Source organism: Varroa jacobsoni, unplaced genomic scaffold (assembly GCF_002532875.2).
Source record: "Varroa jacobsoni isolate VJ856 unplaced genomic scaffold, vjacob_1.0 scaffold_813, whole genome shotgun sequence".
Classification (NCBI taxonomy): Eukaryota; Metazoa; Arthropoda; class Arachnida; order Mesostigmata; family Varroidae; genus Varroa; species Varroa jacobsoni.
In genome coordinates, this window is record NW_019213715.1 from 1 (window position 1) to 19,958 (window position 19,958).

At 39.7% G+C, this 19,958-nt stretch overlaps 2 long non-coding RNA genes across 7 annotated transcripts in view; one reads left to right on the forward strand and one right to left on the reverse strand.

Moving 5' to 3' along the window:
• Positions 1 to 415: 415 nt before the first annotated feature.
• Positions 416 to 8,779, reverse strand: LOC111264016 (uncharacterized). The gene is made up of 2 exons (XR_002682598.2): positions 8,707 to 8,779; positions 416 to 1,409 (listed from the first exon to the last, which is right to left on the reverse strand). It is a non-coding gene; the product is annotated as an uncharacterized LOC111264016 (long non-coding RNA).
• Positions 8,780 to 8,880: 101 nt separating this feature from the next.
• LOC111264018 (uncharacterized) overlaps positions 8,881 to 19,958 on the forward strand; it is a 37,154-nt gene continuing 26,076 nt past the window's right edge. For 4 of the 6 annotated variants that reach the window (XR_002682599.2, XR_002682600.2, XR_002682603.2 and 1 more), the window contains exons 1-2: positions 8,881 to 8,993; positions 12,234 to 12,323. This is a non-coding gene — a long non-coding RNA (uncharacterized LOC111264018). The remainder of the gene's footprint in view (positions 8,994 to 12,233; positions 12,324 to 19,958) is intronic. The other 2 variants (XR_002682601.2, XR_002682602.2) reach the window with 1 other exon arrangement.

The following is a 19,958-nucleotide window of genomic DNA, read 5'->3' on the forward strand; positions in this document are numbered from 1 at the left end:
TAAGAATCAATATATCCATATTAATTAATAAACTGAACTTTCAATGAACACAAACCTAATTGTTTTATTTTTATTGAAGGTGTGCATTATTACCCGTGACATTCTACCGTTCGGATGGTGACCTATACATTCGCAGACGTGAAAGTCTAGAGGTCCGGTCTATAAAATCTCTCAAGGAAATCTTTAGCTCTAAACAGGAGTTGGTAATGTTAATCTACAGCAACAATGTTTGTTTAGTGTAACACGGGTACTTTTTTTTGTCGAGGGTGATCGTGTTATAGGTGTGCTATGAACCCTGGCTGGTTATTACGGAATCTGCTCATCATCTCTTCTAATTATTGATAGTATATTTTAGTCGTAATTGACAACCCAGGGCTGACGAAGTAGTAGACCACCAAAGAAATACCACTCGCTATCGTTGCCATACATTTGCTTTAGGGTTATATCTTGTAGGTTTATTTGCATCACAAGTCACCATTCTTTACGGGAATGGGTTACTATCACGTGAGACCGAAGAGAAGTAAACGTCTTTATGCCTTTGTCTTATACCCCTACGCTCACTCCTTCAAGCTGCTCTATTCGCTTTATCTGTCTCCTCTACTAATTTAATCGAGGGGAAACACATCGGCGACCTTTGCCTTTGCAGCGAGCCCTCTACGAGGCTTATTCGTTTTAGGTTTTTCAGGTCCGGACATTTTCAAACCAACATCTCTATAGTGCCTCTGGTAAAATGTCCTTCACCAAATACAAAGCTTGCACGACAAAGTGTCTCCGCCGAAACTAGAACCCATATTCATCGAAACTCCTGTTGAAATTGCATGGGGCCTACTGCAGCTCGTCAGCTAAAGCCCGAGTGACGATATCAGAGTGGACGATCATAAATACCAAATTACAGGGACAACTACATCTCGAAGGCAAAAGGAGTGTCACGAAACATCGTACCTTTACGACGCCATCTTGAAATTTTAAGCTCGACGTTTCTCGCACTTCATATTATAGCCTAAAATGATACTGTTGTACATTAGTTTTATAGATTCGAAGCAGCGACAACGCGCATCGGTAAAGGGGCGCTGGCAAATCATCAATTGTTATTTAGCGTTTTACGTTTGGACAACAAATCGCAAAGGACAGATGATACAGAAGAAAGACATGAAAATATTTGAGACCAACCAATATTCGTAGATAAGCAAACTCATTATGGAGGATACATACATTTGTACGAATAAAACAAGCTTGCAATACATTTTTATGCTCAGCCGGTCTATGTAAATAGTTACAGCCTAATGGTATAGCACAGCAATGTACCAGGCGGTACTGTTTCGTATTAGGTCGATGTGTTTACGGCAGGTCCGTTGATATTGTCGTGAAGCAGGTGCATATACTTTCAACTGCCACAGTTTTGATATTTCCTAAAATAAAAATTGTGCTTAAGATTTCTCAACAACCTGGCAAAAGCTAACAAAGATTAAGAGCTAAGAAAACAGAAGAAGTAGATTAGAAATAGATTATAAATGAAAACGGCGAACGAGAAGATTCTATACGGTTACTGAATGATAAACTCAAATATTTACGGCCGGTTGACAACTGCTTGCCATTTGCCTTAGTGCTTCTTAACACGGGTGCATATTTCGCGGGCGTTTTATGTTTTGCAATGTTTTATGGTTTGCAATTTTTTTTTCTAGCAAGACGACAAAAACCTACTAATACAAAAAGACCGTTTCGCTAGAATCAGCTCGGTTGCTACCCGTACTCTCAATAAACCACTATTTGCTACGTATTTGTGGAACAAGCGTGATAGTAGTGAAAAAAACGTGCGCTTCAATAAATAGATATCGTTGTGTTTGAGGCATAATGCATACTTAAGCAATTGTTAATATGTGTTTATAAATGAGCTTCAGTGGCATTTTGCAGACGTAATTAACGATGGCGAAGAAGATATTAAGCTAAAGCCGATAAGCGAGAGAGTCGAACCTTCGCTACCGTTAAACCCACTCTGTTCTGGGCCGTACACTAGAATGTACTGCTAAACGGTGAAAATGTGCCACGTACAACGAACGACTACTTCGAATATTTATTTCCATATAAATTTTCCGGCGTATTTATTTCCAAGCCTGTTAAACTCAGCCTGGTTCCAGTCGTTTGTAAATACTGCATAGTATAAGTACGATATGCGATATACGCCGGGAACAGGAAGCATATAGACAAACAAATACGAATATAGAGGTAGCTATTCGAGTTTCACAATTAACAAACAATGCAATAGGATATTCATAAAAAGTAGCATTATGACAAATTGATTTGTCCACAGAGCTATTTGGCATAAGTGGAATATCGATAAGTGGACTTTATAGAAAAACTTTATACAACAAAAATGATAAGGCTAACTTCAATAAAATGCACTATAACTTAATTGTCTGTTATTTTTGTCTGTGTACTGACTAGTGCCAGCTATTAGAGCTTACCACGCATTGGGAAAGACTTCGATGAAAAACAAAATGGAGACTATAATCAATATAGTATAAACTAACAAATTAGCTCAATCGGTCTCATTGAATACTCTGCCGGTTTTCCATACCTCGAAGGCAAAGTACCTAGGTTATAGGTTCAAAGGGATATAGGTTAAAAGTTTCTGGATCAGCAGAGCTCGTTGACCAGAATTATAATCCGGGCGTAGGGAGTATAGGTTTTACGCTTTATTTTGAGCTTTTTTTTTTTTGCAATTTGAATTTTACTAATTTTATATAGATGAAAACCGAGCTTATAATCAATCAAATGATGCGTACATTTTTTGGGTCACCCTGTATATATATATATTGATAGCAACCTATCTTTTGTATCGGCTTTGCAAAACCTCTTTTGAGGCAGACGTGCTAACTAATATTCAGGGTTCGTTTTAGGGTCGTATTAAGATCATCATACATTACATTCGTGCATTCATAACGAAGAGTGATAAAAAAAAACTGCTAGACTTGTCGTCGACCGCTGTTTTTTTTCTAATAAAGATCCACAGTAAAATTACTAGAGATTTATTAATTTCTGGTAATTTTACTGTGGACTACATATAATGTTTAAGTAAAGAGTATAATGCACGGTACATTTAAACGATTCTCTGAGCCAAATAGAAAAAGGCAAACGGGTTTTTCTCATTCAGCAATAGTACATAGGGATTTAGCCTTTGGGGTCTGAATCAACATATATGTTTCTAGAGTTAGCGGTAATTAAGATTTCAATGTCGCTGGGGCTGCTAAAATCCTTACACAGTGAATTTGTATACGAATAAGGAACATTTGTGAAGTAGACACGTGGTAAATCGAGTTAAAGGTGTACATATGCTGTAACATATAAAAGTTATCACAAATTAATTTGTAATATGTAGAACACTATGACTAGTAGATGCAAATAGTTTATTTACCAAACCTAGTAAGTTTATTTTTGCCGATTAAATAACTGGAATTCTATCTACTATCGGCCATGAATTTATAGACTGGTCATTCCTAGCAGTTTAGTGTCTATTTCAAGATGGACTTTCCATTGTTAAATCTTAAATGTGTCTTATTTTCAAATTGTTTGTTATGTTTAGTTTTTTTTTTCTTAGAGCCACCGATATGCCCATATACACGGAGAAATAAAAAAAAATTTGTACCCACAGATAGGAGTGATCATTTTTCTGTGGTTTTGTGGACTTTGATCAAAAGTTGTAGAGCAAGATGCGTCTGATCGGCCGCTGGATGTGCGAAGTGTGCATGGGTCAATTGTGTGATTTAATTGAATGCTTTCATTTAGGTAAACCGCCTTACGCCGAATGAACATTATGTAAATCAGTGAGCTGATAACTTCAACTGCTAAATTTAAAAAGGTGATGCAATGGAAGGCCAGTAATTGCATAAACCTTTGAAGCGTAACGAAGCTGAAAAAAGATGTACACCAACTATATCCGCTTTGGAATATCGATCCATCTTTAACTTTTTTTTTTTTTATGACATTGAGCTTCGTTATTTTAAATTCAAGTCTGAAAAGGTATGGCGTGTCCCGACAAATACACCAACCTGGGACCGATATCCTAACTAGAAAGCTACCTTAAGGATATAACTGGAACTTCTACAAGACACTACCTTGTGGCCTGAAAAAGGAGCATAGAGGCATATTATATTCGACCGGAACGACGAATGAAACCGGTATCTTCAAACACCTGTACGTACTCTCAATCTGCCCCATAAAGGCCCGATTTCATTTTGCAAAGCATAACAGATATTCCCATAGAAGAACATACTCTAGCAACATAAGGTTCAGTAATAAGTAGAACTTATCTAAGTCTAGGTTTGGCAGCTCGCATTATAAGTGTATCATGGCGTAGGAGAGTTGCTGTGCACTGAGCATTGGGATTTAGAGAGAGTATATAAGATGGACATGTTTTTCTACAGCAGATTCTAGGTACTTGATAGGATTTGTTCTTAATAACAGTGCTGAAAGGATTGTTTATTCCAAAGGAGGAGACGAAGAGAAAAATAGGACAGAAAACAAATTATACTCGCGGCCTGCTTAGAAATCGGCCAAGGCTGTATAGGGAAGAAGGGTGGATTTGTTGCCGAATAATTTTTACATCGATACATCCATAAAACTAGATAAAATGCTTTTAAGTAAAATATTCCTCGACCATATAATTATGTCACCAATTGGGTAGCGTTTGAAGCCAGTAAATGCGGTTAGGGTGTTTCTGCCCCTTATTACATAACACAGAGAAATTTAATAAATTACATAGTTTACATGAATTAAATTCAGATTGAGCTAATTACAAGTCAGTCGTCTCGAGGTTCACTTTGACACGCAGCTCCCGAAAAGTAATGGCTGTTTAAGTGTATAAGTAATCCATAAATGTCACAACAGATGTTGTGTTTGTACTAAACATGTATCCATGATTTGATCGATTGGCCTGCCCGCGCCTAAATGAATTTTTAAAGGCGACCGTCCTGTCTTTGTCCACTGTAAGTACCTAACTTAAGGGTTCATGTTTATAGAAACGCAGAACGAATAGCCAATTGAAAACAGGTATTTGATAAAAATAAAGACAGTAAATAACGGAGATATTTAAATAGCGCAAATGGAATAAATGGTATAAACTATCCGCATGCTATATACATATACTCAAGTCGATACTCAGATCGGATCCAACTATTATAGACAGTATTCACAATGGCCTAGGAGAGTTTGCAGTTCGTGTTTATAATACGAGATCCAATATAGCCTAAGCTTTATATAAATAAAGGTATAAACAGATGGCTCACCATACAATCTTATTGGACTCCTTCCCCTAAATATGGCATTCCCTATCACATAGGTACACCGTCATAAAATATACGTTTACACTCTTCTCATAGCAACGTCATCGATAGATGAATAAACAACCGCATCGTCCCATATCGAAGCTTCCTGTATTTTTTTCTTACTCCGAACTTCTTCTATTTTGTAACTGATCGTCGTCATTATTTGGTTCCTGCTCGGATTTTGTTTCGTATGTGGCTGTGTGTATTTGCGCCATTGATGACAACATTGTGGGTTTGTCTAGGCTAGCCTGGAGTCTGGCTCCCCTACGAAACAGGCGCTAGGTAGACAGCGGTGCACAGATAATCGGTCTTGGCTTCAGACCGGCTGCATTGTTAATCATACATTTTCGATAAACGTATACATTTCTACAGTCGAATTTTACAATAACGAAAAGGACCCATAGGGCATCCACGTAACTCCAGGTAATTGACTTAGTAGCTGTTTTACTCCGTTTTCGATTTACGCCGTTTATCGAGTTGTCAAAAATTCACTCAGTAGCATTTCAGCTATAAACGATGTGACACGTATGGGTTGCAGTGATACTTATGGCAAGATAGAAATTTGAAGGAAAATAATTACTTTGGAAAAGATAAAATATTCTCAGTTTGCTTATTTTTTAAATATAAAATGAATTATTTCGCAAGCAAACAATAAAGCAATTATCCTCCTAGTCTCTTGCATGTCTGAAGAAGCTATAAACATATAGCAGGTACATTAATGTCAGTTGCGGGTATCACCATGCCCATAGAGATGAAAAGGCTAGAAGCAAGCAACAAAAATGTGGCCCTTATGATGCCCTTAAATCTTTGAATGTCTTGCACCCACACTTAGCCATCAATTTTTAATAACCTTATATATATATATATATATATTCTATCTAAACAGGTGGTTTTAAGGTCACGTATTTCAGTTACTATGGGTTGTGTTGGGTCGGCATTGGTAACATTTAAACGAGTGTTAGCATTGTTAGGATGCCTTTATTCAGACTTAAGATAGCCGAAATTCTTTTAGAAGTTATCAAAAAGTTGATGATAATACTGCCAGACGTAAGCAAGATCGATACATGAATAGCCATAGCATCGCCAAGAAATGAAGCATTCATCCCAACTACACAGCTCAAAGTTCCTTGAAAGAACTGGCTATAAAAATTAAAAAAAAAAGCTACATTTTTTGTTACTATACAGGTTCACGCAAGAAAAATTATTCTATCGCATTTAGGCCTGCGAACTGCTAGAAAAACGTAACGAAACGAAGCCATTCTTTGAGCGGTCGGCCACGAGTAACAAAAAATAGATTACATATATAGTCATATGGCAATAAAAAATGCCGCCGAAGAAGGCGGAGCTACGTATTTGGTGGGATTGGAAAGGAATCGTGCCTTATGGCTTGTTGCTGCCTGGTAGAACTATGCAACTGGATTTTTACTGAGCACAGTTAACAAGATTATAGCAAGCCATCGAAAAAATTATCGAATAAAATTTAAAGAGCGTCGTTTCCCGCCGTGATAACGCTTTATCTTTAGCTACCCAGCAAAAATCGAGAGAAATAAGGTGGAAATTTTTCATGCATAGTTCCAATCAGATTATCATTTGTTTCGACCTCTGTAGAACCTTTTTTAATGGCCATGATTTCGTTTCTACAAAGGAGTGCGAATATTTACTTGTCACAGTCTTCGGCCCAGAAGCCACATAATATATTAGTATATCTTTAATTTTCTCCTAGAAACCCTCATTTGAAAGACCAATACTATCTAGATTTGTCCTAGGTTGATGATTAGAAAAGTCGATGCGTAAATACCTTAATTACACGATAAATTTCTCTGAGAGGTATAATACATATGGAAGCAAGCTAGAACCCGTGTGGATACCGCATTGGGGACACTTTAGCAGTGTTAGGGAGGATGGCTTATAGAAGCACCCTCGTACAACAGACTTATATATTGAAGTACAAATGATTCAAATACAGAGTTTTACTTCAATGACTGCAAACGATAGACGGTTCAAAAGCCCGGCACTTCATATACCTCAAAGAAGACGCGTCATCCCAATAACGTTAGAAACGGACTGCCGCCGAATGCATTTCATTGTCTTTTTGCAGGTTGCCGTCCTTTTATTATGCGTCTATGCCTTAGTCTATTGTGATCAAGGTTTGCAGTAAACTCGTGCGCTTCATTTATTGCATTACGTTGCTTAACTAGAAAGCTCAAGTAACTGAATGCGTCATTCAGGTTCGTGAGCGCAGCTTAACTCAAACCTAACGTTGAAGCTCGCAAAAAACCTTCAACCTTAAGATCTAAAGAAGTAATTGTGGATTTGCCTAAAAACCCTCGCAGTAGCCTTTTTTGGAATACGAACTTGTAAAGATGACTTTCCGACCTCAGAAAGATACTTAAGTAAGAAAGCTTTGATTCTTAAATATTTCAAATGAGACATTTACTGGCGTTCGTTTACTCCAGAAGGTCAGTCTTGCTTCTCCGCCGCATTTTTCATTATAGCCTTCGCATCAGATCGGTCCAGGAAGATTACGACTTGACCTTCCCGTGATTCTTCGACATTTAAGCCTCAGCTTTTATTCTGATGGTCCCAGCTTCAATGTCGATAGATCCGGGGAGCAATGAACACACACATAAACCACATCTATTAGAACCACCTTGGATTACAAGCATCTAGATTAATAAATGTATTATGTATTTTTGATGATGCTACAATAGAATATCCAAGGTAATCCAGATGTTTGTACAGGAAATTGTGCATTTGCAGGAAGCGAGTAACTCGTACAGCTTACGGCAGTCTTCGAACGGCGTTGATCATTCCGAACATCAACGCGCTTCGAACTATGATTTTGCGGGCTTTCTAAATGTCAAGTGCCCAAGGTGTCTTAGGCTGAGTCGATATGGAACCAGCTGCTCAGAACTACATACTTAAATCTGCACATCGTATGGAGACTTTCTATACTTTGTTACGGCTCGTATTTGTCACATCTCATTATTACGTATCTAAGCAAAGGGCAATTTAGTGCGAAGAGAAGGACTGGCAGTTGCTTTGTTGGATATCCATATTTCTCGGGTGCGTTCATAATCGCAAAACAGAATTTCATTTGAAAATCCTTTTGCTATCGAAAATCCATTGCTGCAGCGCAGAGTCCACCTCATCACCATTAACTGGCAACTGCGTATTATAATAAACGTCCTTTTTTCTGTATTTGAGAAGAGTAGTTCTAAACAATATTCTTATAATAACACAACTTTGTCAGTTTAAACATTATTATAATAAGACATTGTGTCGTTTGAGATAACAGGCAGAATTTCATCGCAGGCTCGTAGAAAAATAAGCGAGACGAAAAAACATTATCAGTGGTTAATAGCGCATACGAAGATTTACGTACCATATGTATTGAATGTTACATTTGTGGATAAAAAAAAATCTTAGCTCGAGTCAAATGGCGTTCCATTGTTTTGAACCCCATGCTGCATTTAGTCATTTGCTCAAATACGTCGTATCGAGCCGACACAGTTTCCGATGGCGTTCTGCATATTAGATTTCTTCATCTAGCCGTAAGATAAGCATTTCTATCGAATGTAACTTCGGTATAGTATAAAAGCGCTGGAATACGGACCGAAGTAAAAGTACCTAGCTCGTTGACAGTGATCATCTATCGTGCCATTCATCCAGGTAATAGTTTGTCGAACCATATAACTTAATATTAAATAATGTATAGCCATTTATGTATCTGAGAATGATGCGGCCGCATGACAACCAGACAGACTAGTGTTCGCTTTACGTATTGAATATGGGCCTAATGTGAGTTCTGCTACATCATACATCAGCTAAACGATTTGGGAGCAAATTCATGAAATTCTGCGATTCACGTTAAATCAAGTGTCCACACAAGCTAGCATTACTGTTTATTCAATTTCCAACAGATATTGTAATAAGAGCACGAAAATCTTTATTGTAAGAGGCACACTTTCCGCTAATAGGCAACATATATGGGGCAATTTGAAGGCTTCATTCCCAAGGGCTAATCTGTGTATTGTATTAATAAAGTGCTGGCTGCTAGTGTTTGCTTAGGGAAAGCTGAGCTTGTTGGCTTACTTTCCCACATGTATTATTACGTACGTTTCTCCTTGTCTACGCTTCGGTGTTGAAACAAACCGGATCCTTAAATGATAATGCATAAGTGAGTAGCTTTCCGGCCACCATTCGCTATGGGAGCTCGGTATGTACGGTAACAGCTAACGATCCTTCATTTGGTATTAAGATTTGAAACTGATTTTGAGTTGAAATAGTTCGCATCTTCTGACGCTGGTGCAAAATTTGCTGGTTCTACGTAAAATTCCACCATAGACTCGGGTGACGCAAACTATGCTGAAGCCAGAAACATGTAGGTGCTCCAGGCACGGAGGAAATTGTGATAGATATCGTGTCACTCGTCGCTCGTTAAGACCATCTTTAGGGACTCCTGGAAAATCTCTTACAATAGTTATATAAATCAAATAAGATTCGTATACCTCATATGACGCAAAGCATTTTAAATAGTTTACATACTTTTTTTCGGATATGAAGACTGACATTGCGTTTTTGAGCTATATTTATGAAGTTTTTAACTATTTCCAGTACAGGTGAATAAATAGAATTTAATTAGTTCTTTTTAGTAAATCTGTAATTTCTTTTTTCTTATTTGATATAGCGGTGTAGGTGTTTGTTTATACTTATGTTAATAAAATACCCTGAATGAACGGTCCATTAACAAAAATGCGTTCATATGGATTTCTCGCTTGATCTGATTAGGACGAGGAATCCCTCGTTGTTTTATGCAGATATATTACATCACTATTATAATGCTTCATATTTACTATCTTGCTTTATTTGTACGTTATACGTGCGATAGCTCCCAAATTTCTTAACGATTATTAACAAATTAATTAAACGAAATTGCGTGAATTACAAAACATGTTTTTCAAAAGGCGAACTACTACAATTTGTAATTTGGGAAAATAATTGAGCTAATAAAAACATTTATTTAACATAGGCGTCTTAGATATGTCAAAGATATTTGTCAACCAACCGGAAAATTTATTGCAGTATTTATTTGGTATTATATACCACAAATAGAAAAGTTATTTTCTGCGCGTTTGCATTTGTTTGATTCGTGTGGGCCACAATACAAATCGACAGAAAAAATCTAAAAACACCCATTAATATATTTAAGAAATATTGCCTTCACTTAATATTAAGACTGTATGATACACCTAAATCGCTGCGTCAAATGTGGGAAGGGTATCTGGGTTCAACTATTTTCGGACCCAAGGTAACTTTCATTCTAATTTTGACAGACCGATATGAGAGGTCTGTGAAAGTTGCCTAAAATTCCAATGTGTTTGCAAAATTGTCGGCCATCAGCGAAGAACATACGATTACGACGAGTTGCTAGCTTGCACCAACATTTCAGTAAACGCGGATGACGGGGGACGATAAAACCGGGATGCCAAATTCACCATAAATCTAGTGAGCCACATGGGTCTATTCCAGTATCGTACGGCACTTATTTTCCAACTGGGTGTAAAACTACAGTTGTTTTTTTCGTGTCCCATATTTACCCGTTATAGCTTATTCGAGCTAGTAAAAATGCTCTGACTACGGAAGTTGTTTCCTGTTACCGATTCAGCGATAACTTTTGCAGTCACAAAAGTTTCGTCTCTCACTTACTCATTTATTATCCAATTTATCAAGCTTTTTGATTCGGTGCAGTGATTTTACTTTGGCACGTAATCACTTTCCCACTTTTTGGACTCAGCAAAAGAATAAACACAAGCGCGACCAATAGCTGTCTGTCTCTCATTACTCATCACAATGAACGGTATCACTCTATTAAGGCTGAAATCGGTACGTTGGCGCGAGGGCAAATACCTAAAGCACATCGTTTCTTGTCGTATATACTTAATAAGTACAGTGATGGGTTAAGTTTTGTTGGAAAATTGCAGTGTGTAATAACTGATCGTTCAGAAGTGTGATTTTTGTTTTGACCTATCAGCTTAGTACTTTACCAGTGAGGCAACTGCTTCTAAAAAGGAACAGTGGTCCAACCCCGTTCCAATTTTTCCAACTACAAACTTGAGCTTGAATTCAATTCCGTGGTCGAGCCCGCTCTACGCTACGCTCGTGCGACGACTGTAGTAAGTGAGCGCTAGTGGGCGTTTGTTTGCTTATCAAAGGGCATAGGTTTTTAATTAAGAGGTTTGTTTTGAAGGTATAGGTAGACCAGTTGTCAACGGCCGCATGACCTAACAAACTTTTCTCCTTTCCAACAATTATAACACCACAGATAGTAACCATATCAGTATTTAGATTTTTCGTTTGAATCGCGGCTTGTTTTACTCTCTCGGTATATATCCTGAGAAAGATCTGTATTATGTAGGCTTAATGTATTGTGTCGTGTAAGGTGGCCGTTCGAAGTCTCCAAACTCGAAGACTCCTTTTGTGCCGACAAACGCCGATTGTTATCAGGCGTTATACCTCTTAGGAATGATTCAAGTTCAACTGAATGATTTTCTTGACTAGAGAAATTCGTTTCGACACGATATGATTCTAAGCTTTGCATCAGGTTATTGCTACAAGCGCTTGTTATTACACGAGGCCTGAGCATCGTTGACGCTTCCATCACATCAGTACGGGTTTCATTGGAACCAAAGCGCAATAATGACAAATCCTAATCAGATCTGCGGTCAAATATGAATTTGAACATTTTCGGTATCATACGACAGGGTCTAGGCTTTCTTAACAGAGATCTACTTGCATATTTAAAACGGCCTTTTAACCTAAATTTCACGCTTAGCCATTAGTTGATTTACGGAAACAGTGCTCTGTTTTTATGTGTGTGTTTGTTATTGATTCAATACGTGTGATATTCAGGAACAAACCAATCGGGTAGTCAAATACGTCCGTCGCAACGCCCGCTCTAGCTAAAGCTAACGCAGTTTTTTTTCTATTCATTTTATTGAGGTAAGCAAGATATCCGAAGATTTCTACGTAGCGCTACTGTTTGAAGTTAGTTAAGTTTCTAAGTGAGTTTTCGTGAAGTAATAACGATAGCATAGCATCAGGATATGGTTCCGATTATGATTATTTCATTCGTATGGTGAGTGGTTCAAGCTAAAGTAAAATAATGTTTTGCCTCAATGATCAAGAGATGATAGGCAAAGCTATAAATGATATCTGGAAGCTGAAACTGTTGCCGACTGGAATCCTGACCGCATATCAGAATGGGCACCTGGTTCAGATGAGCTGACTAAGAAACTCGTTGACACAGTGTAGGAAGAATCCTTCGTTAACAGACTCGATAACAGCGAATTTATAAGGTCATATGCTAGTAATGTCAGATACAAGCATCGTGAAGTTGTTGTATATCTAGAGTAAGAATATCTTCCAAGGAGCGAGCGAGCGATCGATCGATCGATCGACATACGCAGCGAACACATGGTTCGTATCGTGAAGAAAATAGAATAGAAATTACCTATATGGGCATTGTGTATGTGGGTAAGTAAGGGCTAGCAGGTTGTTAGGCGTTAGCGGTTCAAAGTGAGGCAAGGCTGCAGCGTTTGTTTTCCGTCGAAAGTTACTATCGAAAGAGTAAGTTGATTGCCGTGACACCTGCTGAGTGCCGTGCAAAATGTGGATGCCTTTTCGGGTTGGCATAGGAAATATTATTAAGTAAGTATAAGATCACCACAGTACGCTGTGGTCAGTATGCCGATCCGACGATATCAACACAACGTCGTACTTTACAACACGGTCTATCGATGAGCATTGAGCTCTTCGACTCATTTTGAAACAAAAGTTGCGCCGTAATTTCTACAACGCACAGTTAACGTCCTTTGTTCCTCTTCACACGTTGAAACACAATGCACACGCTAGCAACGTCTACGCAGCATTTTCTCTGATGAAGCGTATTTTCAGCTGAATCTCAATCTACGTGAATAAATAGAATTATCGTATCTGAGGCTTAAACAAGCTAAGGGTGAGTTTCGTGCCACGATCTCATTAATAAAAAGTCATTGGATGGCGCGGCCTTCGAAACGAGCGTGTCGTTAGGCTGTTTTCTCTCGAAAAAAAAAACGATAAGACTATAGCAATACATGAGTTCTATTGTGATATGTTGTAAGCAAAATCGAAGACAGTAGATGTAAACAACGTTCGTTTCAATTAGATGGGGGCAATTTGCTATACAGCGGGCAAACGACTGATCGCTTAAAATCGTACGTCCAGGTCCGTTGACATCGATGCACGCCAGTTGCATCGAGTAGCCGCCAAAGTCGTGTTCTTCCACTTATGATTTAATACGCTAAAAGAGAAAAGTTATGCGAATGGTTCCTGGAAGGACCTGACATTACTTCCATGTGTAGAACCCTTAGGTTTGCCTCTGTTATATATCATGTGCGAGATATAAATACTCATTATTTGAAAACGAAAGTCAACAGGACGCCGTATTCAAGGTCTACCTTAAAGGGCACGCTTTAACGAAGGCGTTGTTCACACGTGCTTAGCTGTACGTGCAATTCGCTTCTATGTAAGAATAATCATAAAGGACATCCCAGCTAGCTGCAGACTATTCCTCAGTTTACTCAACATGAATAGATTCTGCCTGTAGAGCATGAACTTATATTAAAATCCTACATAAATAACGACAAGTCCTATATATATATAACGATGAAATGAAAGTGTATACATATATCCGTGTGTTGGGACACAGGTAATGGCCGCTTGTGTGTTCCCTCTTTTACCTTTCCTTTGTTTGTTTACTTTATGGTTGTGGTTTTTCTCATCCAAAAGTGCACTTTGATTTCATCGCTGTATGATGAACGCAACTTTAAGTTGAATGCAGGGAAAACAGTGTATTTTTGACACCTATTTTATTTTGCCCTACGTCGATGTTAAAAATTACCGAAGCACCCAGGCGTACACATTCTAGAAACACTAAAACTCTGACAGAAAGGACGTGTTGAAGCTGTTTGTTAAGTTTAAAGATGGAATATTAAATCTAACGGGTAAAAGGCCCACTCCGATTGGCCATTTGAGGTCGATGAAAACTTTCGATGACGAACATTAATCTTGTTAATTAGTGTAGAAGTATGAACTCCAGACTATTGTTAAACGTTACGAATTTATAGAATTTGATCAGAAATCAGGAGCCTTGGTATGTCACAGACCGGAAGAAACGTATCGGGAGATACAGCTTAATCTTGAGCTTCTACTGTTCGCCTAGCAATGGGTAACAAGCAGCCACAATTACACAGGCCAATTATAGGTGACAAAAAGCGGTATCGTCACGTTAATATGAAGCAGAAACGCGAATAGGTAGCTCGGCAAATACGTCTAATCTCATACAGTGGACGATTTTTAAGAAAAAAGGTCAACAATATCTGTACATGGCCCATATAAATGTAAATGACACTGTCTGATAATAAGGACCCGACCGATAAAGCAAAACCATCCTTCTTCTCTTCAAAGGTAGACAGTGCATGGCAAAAGTTGTGAAAGTTGCACTGTCAAAGCTTGAGTGATAGGTCCTTTTACAGCCAGAATTTCTCCAGACCTCGCACCTCACGATATGCTCCTCGAGGCAGTGCAAACATTGGATATAGTTCTATACCTGCTCAAAAAAACCACGGAATTGATGCAAAGAGATATATTGCGGTACGGTGAACGGGTCACAGCACTGATATTGCGATAAAGAGAAAGGTGCAAAAGCCCCTAGGGTCGCAAGTGGGTCGACGTATACAAACGACCAATACAACCGCCACGATATGGGAGGGTAGAGTCACGTTGCTCAGAAAACGCAGTGTCTTCAACTGGATAGCAGAAAGAGACCTGACGAGGATTAAGAAGGTTCTGACTCGAGCTTTGTGCATACTGATTTTCGGGTCCCCTGAAAAACCCAACAGCCTTGTTACTTCTCGATTAGGGCACCTCAAAATTTTCATAATACTTTGAGCCTTATAATATTTTGCCCATGGCACTTGAAAATTCTTCCATTGTGTAGAAGAATAGCGGGTCAGCGAGGAGGTACCGGCTTCCAAAGATAATAACTTTCCACGTTCACGGACCTGTTGGTTCAGAGGAGGAGGAGGAGACCTCTTCTAGAAGCATGGGGAAGTAGCACTCCCAACCATCCCTGCATAGTCTATGGGAAGTAATGGATCTGCTTCCAACGTAAGTTGAGAGGAGAAACTAGGTCATTGATGTTGACCTTGTGGATAAGATCACCGTTAAGGAGTTTGGAAAGAAGACTGGCAGTTCGGAAAGCAGCGGGCCCTGATGGTGCGCCTCAGGGCGCAATAAAATTACTCGTTATGACCAAAGTCTTTGAGGATTGACGAATCGACTTACCCGAGGGAAAGATCTCCGGCCATATGGGAAGAAGCCATTTAGCTTCTATATTCAAGCTTAAAATTGGTTAATGCGCATCTGTTTGAGTATGTTGCCATGGAAACAACAAAACAACCTGCTTCCACACTGGTTTAAATCTTGGAGTTAAGAAAAATTATTGCCAGATATTAATAATCAGTAAAAATAAGGTAAATAATAGTAGCTACTTATATGACTGTCGTGCCATTTCACAGGTCCACAGGTCCGAAGAGAAGCTTCAGACAGGTCGAATGAAACCACTATGATTAGACTCCTGATAAAAATAATCCGTTAATGCTATATTTAAAAATAGGTGATTCTGAAGAATTATGTGCAAGAGATATATGTTGCACTAAGTGACGAAAGGGGGTGAGATCAAAAAGGCAACTTGTACCCTTTGTACGTCTCAATGACGAAAGCGCTTTTACATCGGAACGTTATTATGAGGGGTTTCAAACGTAAAATCATATTTGTCTATCCCGAGAAGATATGCCATCCTATTTGGAAAAGAGAGCGCTTAGTATCGAAGAGATTCAATGTAGAATTCTAACTAGGGTTTCTCAAAAGTCTGTGATTGAAAAATAGTCGATAAATTTAGGCTAAAGGCGTTCTGCAGATACCAGAAAGTTTTCCGGAAGCTGCCGTTGGCATACGCTAACGATTTAATGCTGATAGCCATGACAGAAACGAAGAAAACACTAGAACGACCGGGTCAGCGAGGCGCTTTCCAGGATGAAATGGATAGACGATAATCGCCTGACGGTTCTGCCATAAAGACGTCTAGTTTGTACCCCATAGATAGAAATACCGATAGACAGGTTTATCTTACGCTTGGAGGTGCTCGCTTGCCTATTGTTAAGGTGTCGAAGTACCTCGGCCTTCATCTGGTTATAACACTTCTGAGCCCAGTGCGTGTAGATTGGGCTACTAAAACGGAACCCCAAGACGGTGTATCCAGGCTCCTTTCAGAATATGAACTCATCAATTTATCTGTCCATTTCTTATATATATATCGTCCTTACCGTCAGAATGGAACTTTCGAAAGCAACACCCATGGCACCATATGAAACTGCCAAAGGGCATCCAACACTTTTGATAGAGAGCGACTGTGATATTCGCACTAAAGTATCAGTTTAATATTTTTTGGCTCAATGCGATTCTGCTGTTCGTGACTTACCCTGCTAATACGATGTCAGCGTTAATTTACCCCCAATATCCTGCACTAAACTATATTCAGCATATATAAGTATGAGCCCGAGGTTTGCTAAAGAGGCCATCACGATGAAATGATATCAAACGCATATTTGTTGGACTATGTAAAGATGGTTATATTGGCCCGTTCATACCTTATGACGCTTGCTTAGCAACTGGGTTAGAAGTTCAATTGCAATTACCCTAAAAATTCCTTTGAGACTTTTTTGTTGACCAGTTATTATATTGTTAGGCCTTTGTGTAAAGTCGTCATTGAAAATTATTTATTCTGAAATAAGAACGAAAGTACAAACACTTAAATTTTGAACCGCATTAAATAATAAATGGAAACTTTCCCAGGTTAATGGCGATACTTATTTTTTCGATATCAAGACGGTGCACACCTCGGTTAAAATATAGGTGTGAAGGGCACTCGAAGGCTTCTGGTAGTAACAACAGAGTCCAGTGTCTTGTACGCTTGCGCCGTGCGTGTGCGTACGGTACATTAGCAAAGAGGAACGAACAGACGGACGCTGCGCTCAATCCATCGAGCAATTGCCATAAATAGTATAAGGACGTATCGCGCCACGTCAACGAAGGTTCCCTTTGTTACCGCCAGTATGATTCCCTTGGATCTTTTGGCAAAGAAAGACCAACAGGACACTGGATAGCAATTAGGATTTTACGACGACCAGACGGGCGACCCTGTCACCTTAAAGCAGAGAACGAGCCACGTCTACTTGAGAACCCAGCGGTGTGCGTTCTGTACGCTTTACGTGCTACTAGATCTTTCGACCACTTGAGGCGCAGCGTGAAGTTCGACATCGCCAGTCTTGCTTGACCGAGGGTAAAGCTACAATTGGTACGTTGCAGTTGGACGCTGTTCAGAGCGAGACGAAGAAAGCGCAGAGTCTTAAGTTTGATGGTAGCAAACCGAAACAGTGAACCTTTATGATACAGCGTCGCATAACCCAAGGACGATGGCCTGGGGACGAAGTAGTGCAGAAAGTCAAAATATACTTCAGGGGCCGCGAAGGAGTAACACAATCGCAAGGCAGTAAAGCCTAATATTTGGCAGGGATCCAAGGACAAACTTGCGTATAGCTTTTTGAAGAAAAGGCCTGGGCCTCCTAAAAGTTTTTCAACCTCACTAAAGAAAGAAGTAAAGAAAGTAAGAAGAAAGTAGATGAAGAGCGACGGCGAAAATGTTTTTAGCGAACATGCGTCGTACGGCCAAATCAGTTCCTTTTGCTAATTTTATCGCAGCAACGTTTTTTAATTTATATGCGGAGTTAATCTGGCAATTCCGAACTACTTTCCGGAAAAATCCTATACGTAAAGAGGACTCATGGGCTAACGAAAAAGCATAGCTGGTTTCGAAAGTGGGCTGCCGGCATTTTGAGGTATAGTACCCTCAAAAACGAGTTTTGGTTGTCATGTTGTCACCAAGCAGGGGTTTTAGCCGCGCGTTGCGTCGGCGCTACCCGACTGCGAATGAATTGTACCGCCTCGCTTTCGAGATAACAGCATATTAATTGGCGAACTTTTGCTCGTTGGTAGTAATAAGTGTGCCAACAGCACGTTGCAAAAATCTCTTATTCATATCAGAAAATAGCGTACTACATTATTTTAAAATACAGGAGCTACGCCCGTTGCGTCCGCGGGAGGTCCATTTCTTAAGTTTGAACAAAACCTGTCGGCAAGCTAAAGCATAGAATTATGCCAACAGAGGAATCCGGTCTGGGGCTCAGAAATACTTGGGCAATCATCGCTTCAGTCCGCGAGCCACTCACAGCAACGGGAATAGGTCGTTTGAAACGCGTGTGTAATCAGCTATCAACTAGCACGATAAGATGACCGTAGGTTCTGTATGGTAGAAGCCCCGTGAATTGCAATATGCAAAGGGTGTCAAGTCAGGTTATGCTTTTTGGTGGGGAAGCCTGATCGAGAAAGAACTTGCCAAAAATTTGTAAGGCTCATGGGAGTTCCTGCGGAGATCCCGTTAAACAGCGTTGCCTGCACCGACAGGCCGAGCTGTTCATCTGAGTTATGCCAAGGGCCTAGTCAGTAATTGAGCGAATTGTTTCTAAGCTGAGACGACGGTGCAGCATGACAATAGCGCAAGACGTGAAAAGATGATGGTGGCGGGATCCGGGCATCTGTCCAGTAGTGTTTGCTAAGTAAAACAGACAGGTATAGATAGTTGATATTATAATAAATAATCTTCAGGCCGTAGCGTAAAACTCTATAGAGATCAAAGATGAAGCTTTGGACGACAAGTTGCAATGAATGTATATTTATACAAGGACCTCTTTATCAAAGCTGGACCACCGCAGACCTCACACGTCACATCTATATGGCCTGGCCCAGTTCTAGTATAATGCGAGCTAAAAGTCGGCGTCGAAGCGGATAATTGGGACTTATTTAAACAAAAACGCTATATAACACCACTATATAAATCCCTCCACCCACGCAATGCTTCCGGCGGTCACCTTCACTGCGAAAATACCGTTAGGAAGGCCCTAAGCGTAACGTCGTTCGAATTACGTTGATGCGTTAAAGATCGTGTTACCAGAGGAATCGACGGAACCGCGGTGAGCCCAAGAGTTCGGTCGTTAGGTATCCAAGCTCTGGACAGAAAACTATGTCTAACTTTGCTAACGAACGTACATCTTTGAGGACACAATATCCTCGCTACACTGGGCGCTCCGCCCTGAGAGTCCGGTTTTGTACGACCTCTAAGCGCTAGCATGCCTGCCCGTCACAGAAGTTGCCGCTCAGGTCTGAGCCACAATGGAGCGTCGAGGAGCTTGTTGCGTGATACACGTATCAATTAGGCGGGCCACGGCAATAGCTTGTTACCGCCAATTTACGGAATACCCAAAATGATTTGGCACGGGGTGGAGATATTGCATGAACGAGTGAAACATGTAACTTATGTAATTTTTAACAAATAGGTTTCCGGCGGAATAAAATATATACCCACCTAACGGTCAGCCATTCGACAGCCGCGAAGTTGGAACTCATCATTGTTGCAATATA